The sequence below is a fragment of the Thalassophryne amazonica genome, chromosome 4, assembly GCF_902500255.1.
Source record: "Thalassophryne amazonica chromosome 4, fThaAma1.1, whole genome shotgun sequence".
Taxonomy (NCBI): domain Eukaryota; kingdom Metazoa; phylum Chordata; class Actinopteri; order Batrachoidiformes; family Batrachoididae; genus Thalassophryne; species Thalassophryne amazonica.
The window spans coordinates 114,533,455-114,548,487 of record NC_047106.1 but is presented as its reverse complement, the minus strand read 5'-3'; the positions used below and the strand labels follow the sequence as shown (position 1 = coordinate 114,548,487).

Sequence of the window (15,033 nt, the reverse complement as noted above, 5' to 3'; positions counted from 1 at the left end):
CAAAAGAATGGGAAAGTTGATGAATGCTCAAAGAACACCTGTTTGGATCATTCCACAGGTGAACAGGTTAAATGGAAACAGGTGAGTGTCATGATTGAGTATAAAAGGAGCATCCCCAAAAGGCTCAGCCATTCACAAGCAAAGATGGTGCGAGGATCACCACTTTGTGAACAACTGCGTGCCATTGACAGTTAACACAGTTTGTCATTACATCTACAAGTGCATGCAAAGTGAAAGCCATACATCAACAACATCCAGAAACACAGCTGCCTTCTCTGCGCCTGGGCTCATTTGAAATGGACAGACCCAAAGTGTAAAAGTGTGCTGTGGTCTGATGAGTCCACATTTCAAATTGTTTTTGGAAATCATGGACGTCGTGTCCTCCGGACAAAAGAGGAAAAAGACCATCCAGACTGTTACCAGTGCGAAGTTCAAAAGACAGCATCTGTGATGGTATGGGGGTGTGTTAGTGCCCATGGCATGGGCAACTTACACATCTGTGATGGCACCATCAATGCTGAAAGGTACATCCAGATTTTGGAGCAACACATGCTGCCATCCAAGCAACGTCTTTTTCAGGGACGTCCCTGCTTATTTCAGCAAGACAATGACAAGCCACATTCTGCACGTTACAACAGGATGGCTTTGTAGTAAAAGAGTGTGGGTACTAGACTGGCCTGTCTGCAGTCCAGACCTGTCGCCCAGTGAAAATGTGTGGCGCATTATGAAGCGCAAAATATGACAACAGCGACCCCGGACTGTTGAACAACTGAAGTCATACATCAAGCAAGAATGGGAAAGAATTCCACCTACAAAGCTTCAACAATTACTTTTAAGATTAGGCTTAAAACTGTCCTTTTTGCTAAAGCTTATAGTTAGGGCTGGATCAGGTGACCCTGAACCATCCCTTAGTTATGCTGCTATAGACGTAGACTGCTGGGGGTTCCCATGATGCACTGAGTGTTTCTTTCTCTTTTTGCTCTGTATGCACCACTCTGCATTTAATCATTAGTGATTGATCTCTGCTCCCCTCCACAGCATGTCTTTTTCCTGGTTCTCTCCCTCAGCCCCAACCAGTCCCAGCAGAAGACTGCCCCTCCCTGAGCCTGGTTCTGCTGGAGGTTTCTTCCTGTTAAAAGGGAGTTTTTCCTTCCCACTGTTGCCAAGTGCTTGCTCACAGGGGGTCGTTTTGACCATTGGGGTTTTTCCGTAATTATTGTATGGCCTTGCCTTACAATATAAAGCGCCTTGGGGCAACTGTTTGTTGTGATTCGGCGCTATATAAATAAAATTGACTTGATTTGATTTGAATTAGTGTCCTCAGTTCCCAAACGCTTATTGAGTGTTGTTATAAGGAAAGGTGATGTAACACGGTGGTAAACATACCACTGTCCCAGCTTTTTTGAAATGTGTTGCAGGCATCCATTTCAAAATTAGCAAATATTTGCACAAAAACAATAAAGTTTATCAGTTTGACCATTAAATATCTTGTCTTTGTGGTGTATTCAAATGAATATAGGTTGAAGAGGATTTGCAAATCATTGTATTCTGTTTTTATTTACATTTTACACAACGTCCCAACTTCATTGGAATTGGGGTTGTAACAATAACAATAATAGCGGCCTTCAGACTTGTGTTTGAGCTACAGAAGTTACTAAGCTTATTGTCAACATTCTGTTGTAGTTTAGTTGATTTATAATCCAAAGCGACTCGAAGCAGAGGTTCAACTTTGTCGTCAGTCTACTTTTGTGCTTGCTTTAGCATTCATGTTTGCCATATTCTTCTTCTTCTGTGCTTGTATACAGCCCACAGGTTTTATGTGCATGTGCCACATCTTCTCCATTTTTTGTGGTAGTGTTACAGCACCACATACAGAGCTTGCATATATACTATAGCATTATCAGTCATTTTCTTTGATTTCATGCGTACACAGAAATTTCTTGAAATGGTACAGTTTACGAAACACATTTTGAAAACGACACAGAAAAACATCATATAGGGAAAGTTCCATTTCCGTGTGGATAGGGCAATGGACCAGAAATTCAGCCTGTCAGCGCTGAAGGCTACTGTCCCACCGACTGGCAGAAAAAGGTATCAGTGTGCAGACTGGAGTTGTGTTGACTGTATTTATTTATTTGTTTGTTCATTTATTCAACTTCATAATAATGTTACTTTCAGTTCCCTGCATTTTTTATGTGAAGGACATGGCAAAGTTCTGTGAATTAAACATATGCTGCAAAATGATTTTTTTCTCTCTCTCTCTCTGTCCAAGATGTGGATGACATCATGGGCTGGACTTGATGACTGCATAATTTCTGAAATGGATGTGGAACGTGGAATGGACTCTGCAGTGGGAACAGGCCCACTGAATAGCATGAGCACTGCTGGATGACCCCTGTCTGTGGACTGGATGCCTGCATGGACTTCTCATCAAATGCATCTTATTTTGTTGTGTTATGTTCTGTTTTGAAAAACTTTGCAAAATCCTGTAACTGTTAGAATGGCCTAAGCAGAGGGTCACCCCTTTGAGTCTGGTCTGCTTGAGGTTTTTTCCTCAGTATCATCAGAGGAAGTTTTTCCTTACCACTGTCACCTGTGTGCTTACTCTAAGGGTTGGTAAGGTTAGACCTTACTTGTGCGAAGCACCTTGAGGCAGCTTTGTTGTGAATTGGCACTATATAAACTAAAATAAATTGAAAACATTTAAAGAAATTTTTGTATTTAGAGTTTGTTATTCTAAATTTTTGGTTAATTGTTATTCTAAATTTTGAATCTGAGTGAACATCTTTGGAGAGATCGGAAAATGGCTGTGCACCGATGCTCCCCATCCAACCTGATGGAGCTTCAGAGGTGTTGCAAAGATAGCCCAAAGATAGGTGTACCAAGCTTGTAGCATCATATTCTAGGAGACTTGAGGCTGTAATTGCTGCCAAAGGTGCACCAACAAGGTTTTGAGCAAAGGGTGTGAATACTTATCTACGTGTGATTTTTTTTTTTTTTTATTAAATACCCCCCCACCAAAAAAACAAACAAAAAAAAAAAAACTATTTTTCCATGTTGTCATTATGTGGTGATGGGAGTAGAATTTTAAGGGGAAAAAATTATTATACTCCATTTTGGAATAAGGTTGTAACATAACAAAATGTGGAAAAAGTGGAGCGCTCTGAATACTTTCTGGGTGCACTGAACCTAGGTACAGCTCTTGACAGCCAGCTGAGTTTCTTAGAAAATACTGAGTATAATTTTTTTTACACCAATATTTTGTATTAAAGATTTTGTGCATGACAGTGCAACAATCACATCAGTTTCACTTTACTTTTGATTTTGTTGCTTGACTGCACTACATGGTATTTACAAGAACATCAGAAACACACAAAAGCAAAAAGAATAAAGTAAAAGAAAAATGAGTTAATAAAAATAAAGTAATCAAAGCTTCTCTTATCAACTAAGGTAATTTAGTTTTTCTGCTTGGTCTAGAATGCAAGAATCTGATCCCAGAAAAAGTATGGGTGCATGAATTTATTGAAACCATGGAACTGCAGGGTGCACATTCTCAATAGTTAACAGTTTCATCTGTTAGGTCTACATCCCTTATAAAATTAATAAAAGGTCTATAAATCTCAAACAGTTGCTGCTTGGATTTATGGATATATGTTATTCTTTCAAGTGATAAGCTAAATAACATCAGCTTTAACCACAGGGTGGCGCTGGGTCTACTGACATTTTTCCAGGTCAAGGATATATGCTTTTTTTATGGTCAAGATACTGAGATCTATAAATGCAGGTATCTTAATGCCTTTTAAATTTCGAGCCCTTTTTTTTATTTTGTGGAGGATGTCAAACTTCGAACCCATGTCCCGACTGGACATTTTTGATGTGTATGGGCATGGCGTGTAGTCCTATATGGTATCCTGGGGCATTATTTATGCTAATTCACTCTTCGTGTGAATGTGCTTTAGGAATTCAACAATTACTTAAATCATTTATGCAGCAATGTGGAGTATACAAGCATTTCCCAAACCTGGCATGGCACATTTGAGTTCATTATACTAAAAACATAAGGGAAATTTTAAAGAAATCTATGACAATGTTCTTGCATGAGGCCCAATGTTCCCACCTCAGTTCACTTTCTTGTGTGGAAAGAGTTTCTGCAATAAATACTTCATTTGCACCCAACAAGCTGCATGTTTTTCATCTGATGTCCTCAGAAAACACTATTTTGAAATGCATATCAGTGGAAAAACAAAAAGAGCCAAAAGCAACAAAACAAATTAAACTATAAGATGCTTTTTTTATGACAATTCTGCAGTCACCCTTCGAGGCAATGTATTATTGAACAAAAATATGACCTACATCTGAGACTACAACCCCTGGCAAAAATTATGGAATCACCGGCCTCGGAGGATGTTCATTCAGTTGTTTAATTTTGTAGAAAAAAAGCAGATCACAGACATGACACAAAACTAAAGTCATTTCAAATGGCAACTTTCTGGCTTTAAGAAACACTATAAGAAATCAGGAAAAAAATTGTGGCAGTCAGTAACGGTTACTTTTTTAGACCAAGCAGAAGGAAAAAAATATGGAATCACTCAATTCTGAGGAAAAAATTATGGAAACATGAAAAACAAAAGAACGCTCGAACACATCACTAGTATTTTGTTGCACCACCTCTGGCTTTTATAACAGCTTGCAGTCTCTGAGGCATGGACTTAATGAGTGACAAACAGTACTCTTCATCAATCTGGCTCCAACTTTCTCTGATTGCTGTTGCCAGATCAGCTTTGCAGGTTGGAGCCTTGTCATGGACCATTTTCTTCAACTTCCACCAAAGATTTTCAATTGGATTAAGATCCGGACTATTTGCAGGCCATGACATTGACCCTATGTGTCTTTTTGCAAGGAATATTTTCATAGTTTTTGCTCTATGGCAAGATGCATTATCATCTTGAAAAATGATTTCATCATCCCCAAACATCCTTTCAATTGAAGGGATAAGAAAAGTGTCCAAAATATCAACGTAAACTTGTGCATTTATTGATGATGTAATGACAGCCATCTCCCCAGTGCCTTTACCTGACATGCAGCCCCATATCATCAATGACTGTGGAAATTTACATGTTCTCTTCAGGCAGTCATCTTTATAAATCTCATTGGAACGGCACCAAACAAAAGTTCCAGCATCATCACCTTGCCCAATGCAGATTCGAGATTCATCACTGAATATGACTTTCATCCAGTCATCCACAGTTCACGATTGCTTTTTCTTAGCCCATTGTAACCTTGTTTTTTTCTGTTTAGGTGTTAATGATGGCTTTTGTTTAGTTTTTCTGTATGTAAATCCCATTTCCTTTAGGCGGTTTCTTACAGTTCGGTCACAGACGTTGACTCCAGTTTCCTCCCATTCGTTCCTCATTTGTTTTGTTGTGCATTTTCGATTTTTGGGACATACTGCTTTAAGTTTTCTGTCTTGGTCTACCAGTATGTTTGCCTTTAACAACCTTCCCATGTTGTTTGTATTTGGTCCAGAGTTTAGACACAGCTGACTGTGAACAACCAACATCTTTTGCAACATTGCGTGATGATTTATCCTCTTTTAAGAGTTTGATAATCCTCTCCTTTGTTTCAATTGACATCTCTCGTGTTGAAGCCATGATTCATGTCAGTCCACTTGGTGCAACAGCTCTCCAAGGTGTGATCACTCCTTTTTAGATGCAGACTAACGAGCAGATCTGATTTGATGCAGGTGTTAGTTTTAGGGCTGAAAATTTACAGGGTGATTCCATAATTTTTTCCTCAGAATTGAGTGAGTCCATATTTTTTCCCTCTGCTTGGTCTAAAAAAGTAACTATTACTGACTGCCACATTTTTTTTTTCCTGATTTCTTATAGTGTTTCTTAAAGCGAGAAAGTTGCCATTTGAAATGACTTTAGTTTTGTGTCATGTCTGTGATCTGCTTTTTTTCTACAAAATTAAACAACTGAATGAACATCCTCCGAGGCCGGTGATTCCATAATTTTTGCCAGGGGTTGTAAAACTGGAAAGTGTGATGACCATCAAGACTTCTCATTAAAACCCAAAATTCTGAGACAATATCTGATTGGATCCCGTGCAAATATAATACGCCCCCCCCTTGCCTGGCTAACAAACAGCCCAAACTGAATCCAGCACACACTGTCTGAGTTCTTTCCTGTTTCAAATTTCTCTGTGCTCATGTCATTTTAAATCAGCTAATAACTTCTTTCAAATACAACCGCAGTTCAAGTACTCTGGTAATGTGAGAAAATGTAGTTTGATGTAGTCTCCCAGTTCCTCCTGCTGAAAAACATCCCCACAGCATGCTTCACTGTAGGGATGGTGCCTGGTTTCCTCCAAACATGACGCCTGGCATTCACGCCAAAAAGTTCAATCTTTGTCTCATCAGACCAGAGAATTTTGTTTCTCATTGTCTGAGAGTCCTTCAGGTGCCTTTTAGCAAACTCCAGGTGGGCTGCCATGTGCCTTTTACTAAGGAGTAGCTTCCGTCTCGCCACTCTACCATACAGACCTGACTGGTGAATTGCTGCAGACATGATTGTCCTTCTGGAAGGTTCTCCTCTCTCCACAGAGGTATGTTGGCGCTCTGACAGAGTGGCCGTAGGGCTTTGGGTCACCTCTCTGACTAATGCTCTTCTCCCCCGATCTCTCAGTTTAGACAGATGGCCAGATCTTGGAAGAGTCCTGGTGGATCTGACCTTCTTTTATTTACAGATGATGGAGGCCACTGTGCTCATTGGGATCTTCAAAGCAGCAGAAATGTTTCTGTACTAGGCATGTGAATCTCATCACTGACAATGATTCGATACGCATCTCGATACACTACCAGCGATACAATATATATAGTGATACATGACGGTACTGACAATACGATATGATTCACCTGATTTAATGTGATTTGATATGTATTTGATGGCGATTCAATTCCTCACAGTGTGATACGATGTGATATGGTGCGATAACAATGTGATTCAACATGATGCAAAGAAATTATACCGAAAATTTAAATAGGGAATAAGAAGCTGCAATTCAGTATGGTACTATGGTATTCTTCTTCTTCTTCTGATTCTACTAGAGACAAAGGATTTGTTTTGCTCCTTATAAGCAGCAAATTTACCAGATTCAACATTATGGAACAGGAATCAGTTCCCTCATATGTGGACAGAGTACTGCCTTGGCAAAAGTAATTTGAGATACTTTTCTCACCAGAGTTTTGCTGGAGGTTTACAATTTGAGGAATATCTGAGTGGAGCAGTGGCAGCCATATGGTTTAGCAGCACGGCATTCTTTACAAATGACCTGCGTCTTGTGAAGTTTCCCATCTTTTTTTTAAAACAGACAAAGTATCTCCAAACGCCTGATTTAAATGTTTTAGGTGTGTGAAAAATCTCTAACTGCTCAAGGACCTCCATGTTGTGGTAGAAATGTGCTTTCTGGCTTTGGCCTGTGTTCAAAATAAAAAGTGAAGCAGGGATGATGCATTCAATGTTCCTCGGAAAAAAAAAATCGATGCAAGCACGCAGTGAACGATGCGATCACGATTTCTCCTGTCAGTTGAATCGATGCACACTGAATGAATCAATACACTCGCATCGCGCATGTTTATATCTAGATACCGAATCGTTTCGATTAATCTTCACATGCCTATTCTGTACTCTTTGCCAGATTTGTGCCTCAAGACAATCCTGTCTCGGAGGTCTACAGACAATTCCTTTGAATTCATGCTTGGTTTGTGCTCTGACATGCACTGTCAACTGTGGGACCTTATATGTAGACAAGTGTGTGTCTTTCCAAATCATGTCCAATGAACTTAATTCACCCCAGGTGGACTCCAATTAAACTGTAGAAACATCTCAAGGATGACCTGTGGAAACAGGATGCACCTGAGCTCAATTTTGAGCTTGATGGCAAAGGCTGGGAATACTTATGTACATGTGATTTCTTAAGTTTTTTTTTTTTTTTTTCAATAAATTTGAAAAGATCTTTAAAAAAAAAAACTTTTTTCACATTGTCATTATGGGGTATTGTGTGTAGAATGTTGAGCAAAAAATGAATTTCATCCATTTTGGAATAAGGCAAAATGTGGAAAAAGTGAAGCACAGTGAATACTTTTCCGATGCACAGTACATGAATGAATGAATGAAAATGAATGAATGAATGAATGAATAAATGAAAACTGTTTATTTCGAACATTTGATACAACAACAATTACAAGATAGATCAGTAAAGACAACAACAAAAAAGTTCCTACTGTGTACCCAACATGTCCGAAAAGGGGTAGGGTGACGCATCAGCTTATTTATCCCTACCCCTTCTTCCCCACAACCAGTAATACCCTTTGCCACATATACACATAGATTCCTACACACCTAAACCGATATCAATATCAATATCAATATATATATATATATATATATCAACATACATACACATATATATACATATATATACATACACATATACATATATACACACATATATACACAAACAAATATACACCTACACATACCTACTTACATACAAAATACTATATATTTACAAGCCGAAGCAAAAAACAAAAACACCCTAACCCTCATTACCCTTCCTCCTCCCTATACCTAGAAAAAACCATATTTTTGTACCGCTGTTTGAACTGGTTCATGCTTGGACATTGCTTGAGCCCCACTCCCAATCTGTTCCACATCCTCACCCCACAGACAGAAATACAGAAACCTTTTAATGTTGTTTGTGCCCACTGATGCTTTAAATTAAATTTCCCCCTCAGACTGCAATCCCCTGATCTGTTAAAAACATATTTTTAATATTTGCTGGAAGTAAATTGTTTATTGCTTTATACATGATTTGTACTGTTTGAAAATGAACCAAGTCTGTGAATTTTAAGAATTTGGATTGTAAAAATAGTGGATTTGTATGATCTCTATAGCCAGTATTATGAATAATTCTTATAGTTCTTTTCTGCATTACTGATAGTGATTGTGTTGTACCTTTATAAGTATTACCCCATACCTCTGCACAGTACTGTAAATATGGTAAAACCAGTGAGCAGTAAAGAATGCGGAGTGAGTTGTGGTCCAGAATATGTTTCGCTTTGTTTAGAACTGAAATGCTTCTTGACAGTTTACTTTGTATATGTTTTATATGTCTTCCAGTTTATCTTATCATCTATTATCACCCCCAGAAACTTATTTTCATGTACCCTTTCAATATCTACCCCCTCAACTTGTAACTGAACCTGTATGTCTGTATTACAATAGCCAAATAACATGTATTTTGTTTTACTTAAGTTTAATGATAATTTGTTTCTGTCAAACCATATTTTCAATTTTCCCATTTCTATACTGATCCTCCTCAGTAACTCCTGCAAATCTCCCCCTGAACAAAAAATGCTTGTGTCATCTGCAAATAATACTAATTTTAATATTTTGGAAACATTGACAATATCATTTATATAAATTAGAAACAGTTTTGGACCCAATACTGACCCCTGTGGGACGCCACAAGCATTGTCCAAGCATGATGATGTATATTCCCCCAACATCACAAACTGTTTTCTGTTACTTAAGTAGCTTCTCACCCAGTGCAACACCAACCCCCTAATCCCATACTGTTCAAGTTTACTGATTAATATGTCATGATTGATTGTATCAAAAGCCTTTTTAAGGTCTATAAATATTCCAACTGAATGTAATTTGTGGTCTATGGCGTTTGTAATCTCCTCAAGCTATTAGCTATTTTCATTTGATTGGGAAATTTACCAGTTTGAAATGATAAGTTACAGATGTATGTTAATGGTTCTACAATCCATTCAATGACCTGTTTTACCACCACCATATCAATTTCATTTAAATCGGTAGTTGTTTTATATTTACAATTATTCACAATGTCTGTAATTTCTTTTCCATCCACTGCTGTGAGGAACATTGAACAGGGATTTCTTTCTATGAGATTATTATCCCAATCCTCAGGTTGGGAACTGGGAATTTTTTCTGCCAAGCTTGGTCCAATATTTACAAAAAAATTATTAAAACCGTTGACTACCTCATCCTTATTTTCCTTCTTGACATTATTATCAATGAAATACTGAGGGTAACTCTGTTTTTATTACCATTTTTGATAATGCTATTTAATATATCCCATATTCCTTTAATATTGTTTTTGTTATTATATGTTACTATAATATTCCTTCCTACATACCCGTATAATATTAGTTAATCTATTTTTGTATTTCTTATATCTATTTTCTGCCTCTTTAGTCTTTAGTTTTATGAATTCTCTATACAGTGTATTTTTCTTATTACATGCATTTCGTAACCCTTTCGTCATCCATGGTCGATCTTGGATTTTTTGTTTTCTGTAGTCTTGTTTAATTGGACAATTTTTATCATATAATGATGTAAATATTTGTAAAAAAGTTTCATATGCACTATCAACATCACTTTCACTGTATACCTTTTCCCAGTTTTGCTCCTGTAAATCCTTCTTTAGTGTGTTCATGTTTTCCTCTGTCCGCACTCGCCTGTATTTTATTTTCTCTTCTGGCTGATTCCGCCGATGGTTTCTATTATAAACGATGAAAACTGGTAGATGATCACTAATGTCATTGATTAATAATCCACTCACAGTGTTATTCTCAATATCATTGCTGAATATATTATCAATTAAGGTAGCACTATGGGATGTAATTCTGCTTGGCCTGGTGATTTTTGGATATAAACTCATACTGTACATTATACTGATAAATTCATCTGTTATTTTATGCTTATTTGGATTGAGCAGATCAATATTTAAGTCACCACAAATGAACACAGTTTTTTGATTAGTTTTTGAGAACATTTTTCCCATACAGTCAGTGAATGTTTCAATACTAGATCCTGGTGCTCTATATATACAGCTGACTAATACATTTTTGCTTTTTTCTTCACATATTTCAATAGTTATACATTCTAATAAGTTATCAATCATTAAGACAAACAAACAGTATTATACTGTAAGCAGTTCTCAAAAAAGGGTTGTGGGGGGCTGGAGCCTATCCCACAGTAGTCATAGGGCCCAAGCAACCCAAGTCAACTCAGAAATGATTAACATCATTATTGATTATCATTATTTGATTTGGTCGGTCCTTCTATGATGAACATTCCGTACATTCAATGCAAAGACTGCTCTTCAGGACCAGATGTTTTTGATGGCGCTGCAGTGAAACTTTATGGTACTCATGCAGAAATGGAGCAAGGAGAAACATGATATGGCTTTAAGAAACACTGTAAGAAATCAAGAAAAAAAGATTGTGGCAGTCAGTAACGGTTACTTTTTTAGGCCAAGCAGAGGAAAAAAATATGGAATCACTCAATTCTGAGGAAAAAATTATGGAGTCACCCTGTAAATTTTCATCCCCCAAATTAACACCTGCATCAAATCAGATCTGCTCATTGACATTGACCCTATGCCATGACATTGACCCTATGTGTCTTTTTGCAAGGAATGTTTTTGCAGTTTTTGCTCTATGGCAAGATGCATTATCATCTTGAAAAATGATTTCATCATCCCCAAACATCCTTTCAATTGTCCAAAATATCAACATAAACTTGTGCATTTATTGATGATGTAATGACAGCCATCTCCCCAGTGCCTTTACCTGGAAATTTACATGTTCTCTTCAGGCAGTCATCTTTATAAATCTCATTGGAAAGGCACCAAACAAAAGTTCCAGCATCATCACCTTGCCCAATGCAGATTCGAGATTCATCACTGACTATGACTTTCATCCAGTCATCCACAGTCCACAATTGCTTTTCCTTAGCCCATTGTAACCTTGTTTTTTTCTGTTTAGGTGTTAATGATGCCTTTCGTTTAGTTTTTCTGTATGTAAATCCCATTTCCTTTAGGCGGTTTCTTACAGTTCGGTCACAGACGTTGACTCCAGTTTCCTCCCATTCGTTCCTCTTTTGTTTTGTTGTACATTTTTCGATTTTTGAGACATATTGCTTTAAGTTTTCTGTCTTGACGCTTTGATGTCTTCCTTGATCTACCAGTATGTTTGCCTTTAACAGCCTTCCCATGTTGTTTGTATTTGGTCCAGAGTTTAGACGCAGCTGACTGTGAACAACCAACATCTTTTGCAACATTGCGTGATGATTTACTCTCTTTTAAGAGTTTGATAATCCTCTCCTTTGTTTCAATTGACATCTCTCGTGTTGGAGCCATGATTCATGTCAGTCCACTTGGTGCAACAGCTCTCCAAGGTGTGTTCACTCCTTTTTAGATGCAGACTAACGAGCAGATCTGATATGATGCAGGTGTTAGTTTTGGGGATGAAAATTTACAGGGTGATTCCATAATTTTTTCCTCAGAATTGAGTGATTCCATATTTTTTTCCTCTGCTTGGTCTAAAAAAGTAACCGTTACTGACTGCCACAATCTTTTTTTCTTGATTTCTTATAGTGTTTCTTAAAGCCAGAAAGTTGCCATTTGAAATTACTTTAGTTTTGTGTCATGTCTGTGATCTGCTTTTTTTCTACAAAATTAAACAACTGAATGAACATCCTCCGAGGCCGGTGATTCCATAATTTTTGCCAGGGGTTGTATATCAAAGTGGTTTCTCTTCTTTGTTGTCCAGTCTTGCTCTCAAACCCTTAATTAAGAAAAATAGGGGAGCAAGTGTAGCAATCTTCAAACCAACTGACTTCAAGTCTTTGTTTGACCAGTTATGAATTTTGGCATATTTATGTCACTCCAGCTGTTTCAGAAATTGCCTGGTTCATCTAACTACCCAATCTACAATTCAAATTTCAGGCCCGCTACCAGAAATACTGTTCTTGATCTTTGCTGAATTTTGCTGACATGTTAATTTGCAAACAAACATAAATATTCTATAATTTAATTGACACTTGGTGACAAAAGTGAAAAAAATAAAAATCAAACTCGATTATATATGTGAATAGTGAATTCTTTTGGCTTGTCCCTTTCTACACTTTTGGTTCCCCACAGGAGATTTTATAAGGATCTGCATGTTTATTTGCCACAAGTTTTACGCCAGCTGTCCTTCTGAATGAGCACGAGTGGCCTTGAACTCGGCACCTTGTGTTTTGGAAGGAAGTGCACTGACCACCTCATCATCAAATGTAGACATACAGGTATGCTAAAATATACTTGATTGTGTAGTTGTGTATTTACCATGACAACTTGTGTGGAAATGTACACATTAATGTATGCAACTATGAAAAATATGTAAATAGTTGTATTGGCTGAATATAAATTTATCCAAATCAGGTACACTGAAGAATTTTCTTACCACTATCAGAGTCAGGGCTTCTTTTTCAGTAGATCAATGGATCTCATATTTGTCACATACCTATAAATCACTGTCACCACCATTAATACTTTGTCTGGGTAGTTGTTTTGTATGAACTAATGGTGCTTTTTCTGAAACAACCAGTCCACTGTGGACAAATTAACCCACAGTCAGCTCGGACCTCACGGCTTCCTGTTTTTCAGGTTGTTTTTGCTGTTTAGAAAATTTATGTCCCTTTTTAGAAAGATTGTTACAGTGCTCATCAGAATTATTGGTAAATGGTAAATGGACTGCATTTATATAGTGCTTTTCCATCTCCATCAGATGCTCAAAGCGCTTTACAATTATGCCTCACATTCACCCATTCACACAAACACACTCACACATCATGCAGACAATGAAGCACCAGCAAAAGGTCCAATTATTCGTTTGTTTGGTCCAACAACAACAAAACTGGGAAAAGGAAGCGACAAGAAAAAGTGTCTGTGCTTCACTGATGAAAAGTGGAAAATTAAAACAAACACAAACAAACAAACAAAAAAAACACACAAGAAAAAGTGGCCGAGCTTCACTGATGAAAAGTGGAAAATTAAAAACAAAAACAAACAAAAAACCCCACAACAAAAAGAGTCCGAGCTTCACTGATGAAAAGTGGAAAATTAAAAACAAAAACAAACAAAAAAAACAACAAAAAGTGCCTGAGCTTCACTGATGAAAAGTGGAAAATTAAAAACAAAAATAAACAAAAAACCCCACAACAAAAAGAGTCGGAGCTTCACTGATGAAAAGTGGAAAATTAAAAACAAAAACAAACAAAAAACCCCCACAACAAAAAGAGTCAGAGCTTCACTGATGAAAAGTGGAAAATTAAACAAACAAAAAAACCCACAACAGAAAGTGTCTGATGAAAACTAAAAAAAGTGGAAAATTAAAACAAACACAAACAAACAAACAAAAAAAAACCCACAACAAAAAGTGTCCGAGCTTCACTGATGAAAAGTGGAAAATTAAAATAAACACAAACAAACAAACAAAAAAAACCCACAACAAAAAGTGCCTGAGCTTCACTGATGAAAAGTGGAAAATTAAAAACAAAAACAAACAAAAAACCCCACAACAAAAAGAGTCCGAGCTTCACTGATGAAAAGTGGAAAATTAAAAACAAAAACAAACAAAAAAAAAAAACAACAAAAAGTGCCTGAGCTTCACTGATGAAAAGTGGAAAATTAAAAACAAAAATAAACAAAAAACCCCATAACAAAAAGAGTCGGAGCTTCACTGATGAAAAGTGGAAAATTAAAAACAAAAACAAAAACAAAAAAAAAAACCACAACAAAAAGAGTCCGAGCTTCACTGATGAAAAGTAGAAAATTAAACAAACAAACAAAAAACTCCACAACAGAAAGTGTCTGATGAAAACAAAAAAAAAAAAAAAAAAAATTACTGGTGCCCAAAATCAGGCATTCTTTGAGCTAAAAACATATTATTATTATTATTATTAATTAATTTATTTATTTTTTGGCACCCCTGAATTTGAAGTGCAGAACTTTAGGTGTCTTTGGACATGAATGCATCTGAAACAGTTTTGTATATTGGTTGGTAAGGTTAGACATTACTTGTGTGAAGCACCTGGAGGCAACTTTGTTGTGATTTGGTGCTATATAAATGAAAATAAATTGAAACTGAAAATAGAATGTGAGGCGGGGTACACC

At 36.9% G+C, this 15,033-nt stretch overlaps 1 protein-coding gene across 1 annotated transcript in view; it reads right to left on the bottom strand.

Annotated features, from left to right (window-relative positions):
* The window catches only part of LOC117508646 (LHFPL tetraspan subfamily member 6 protein), a 193,922-nt gene that overhangs the window by 3,024 nt on the left and 175,865 nt on the right, over window positions 1–15,033 (bottom strand). The gene's annotated exons all lie outside the window — the stretch shown is intronic.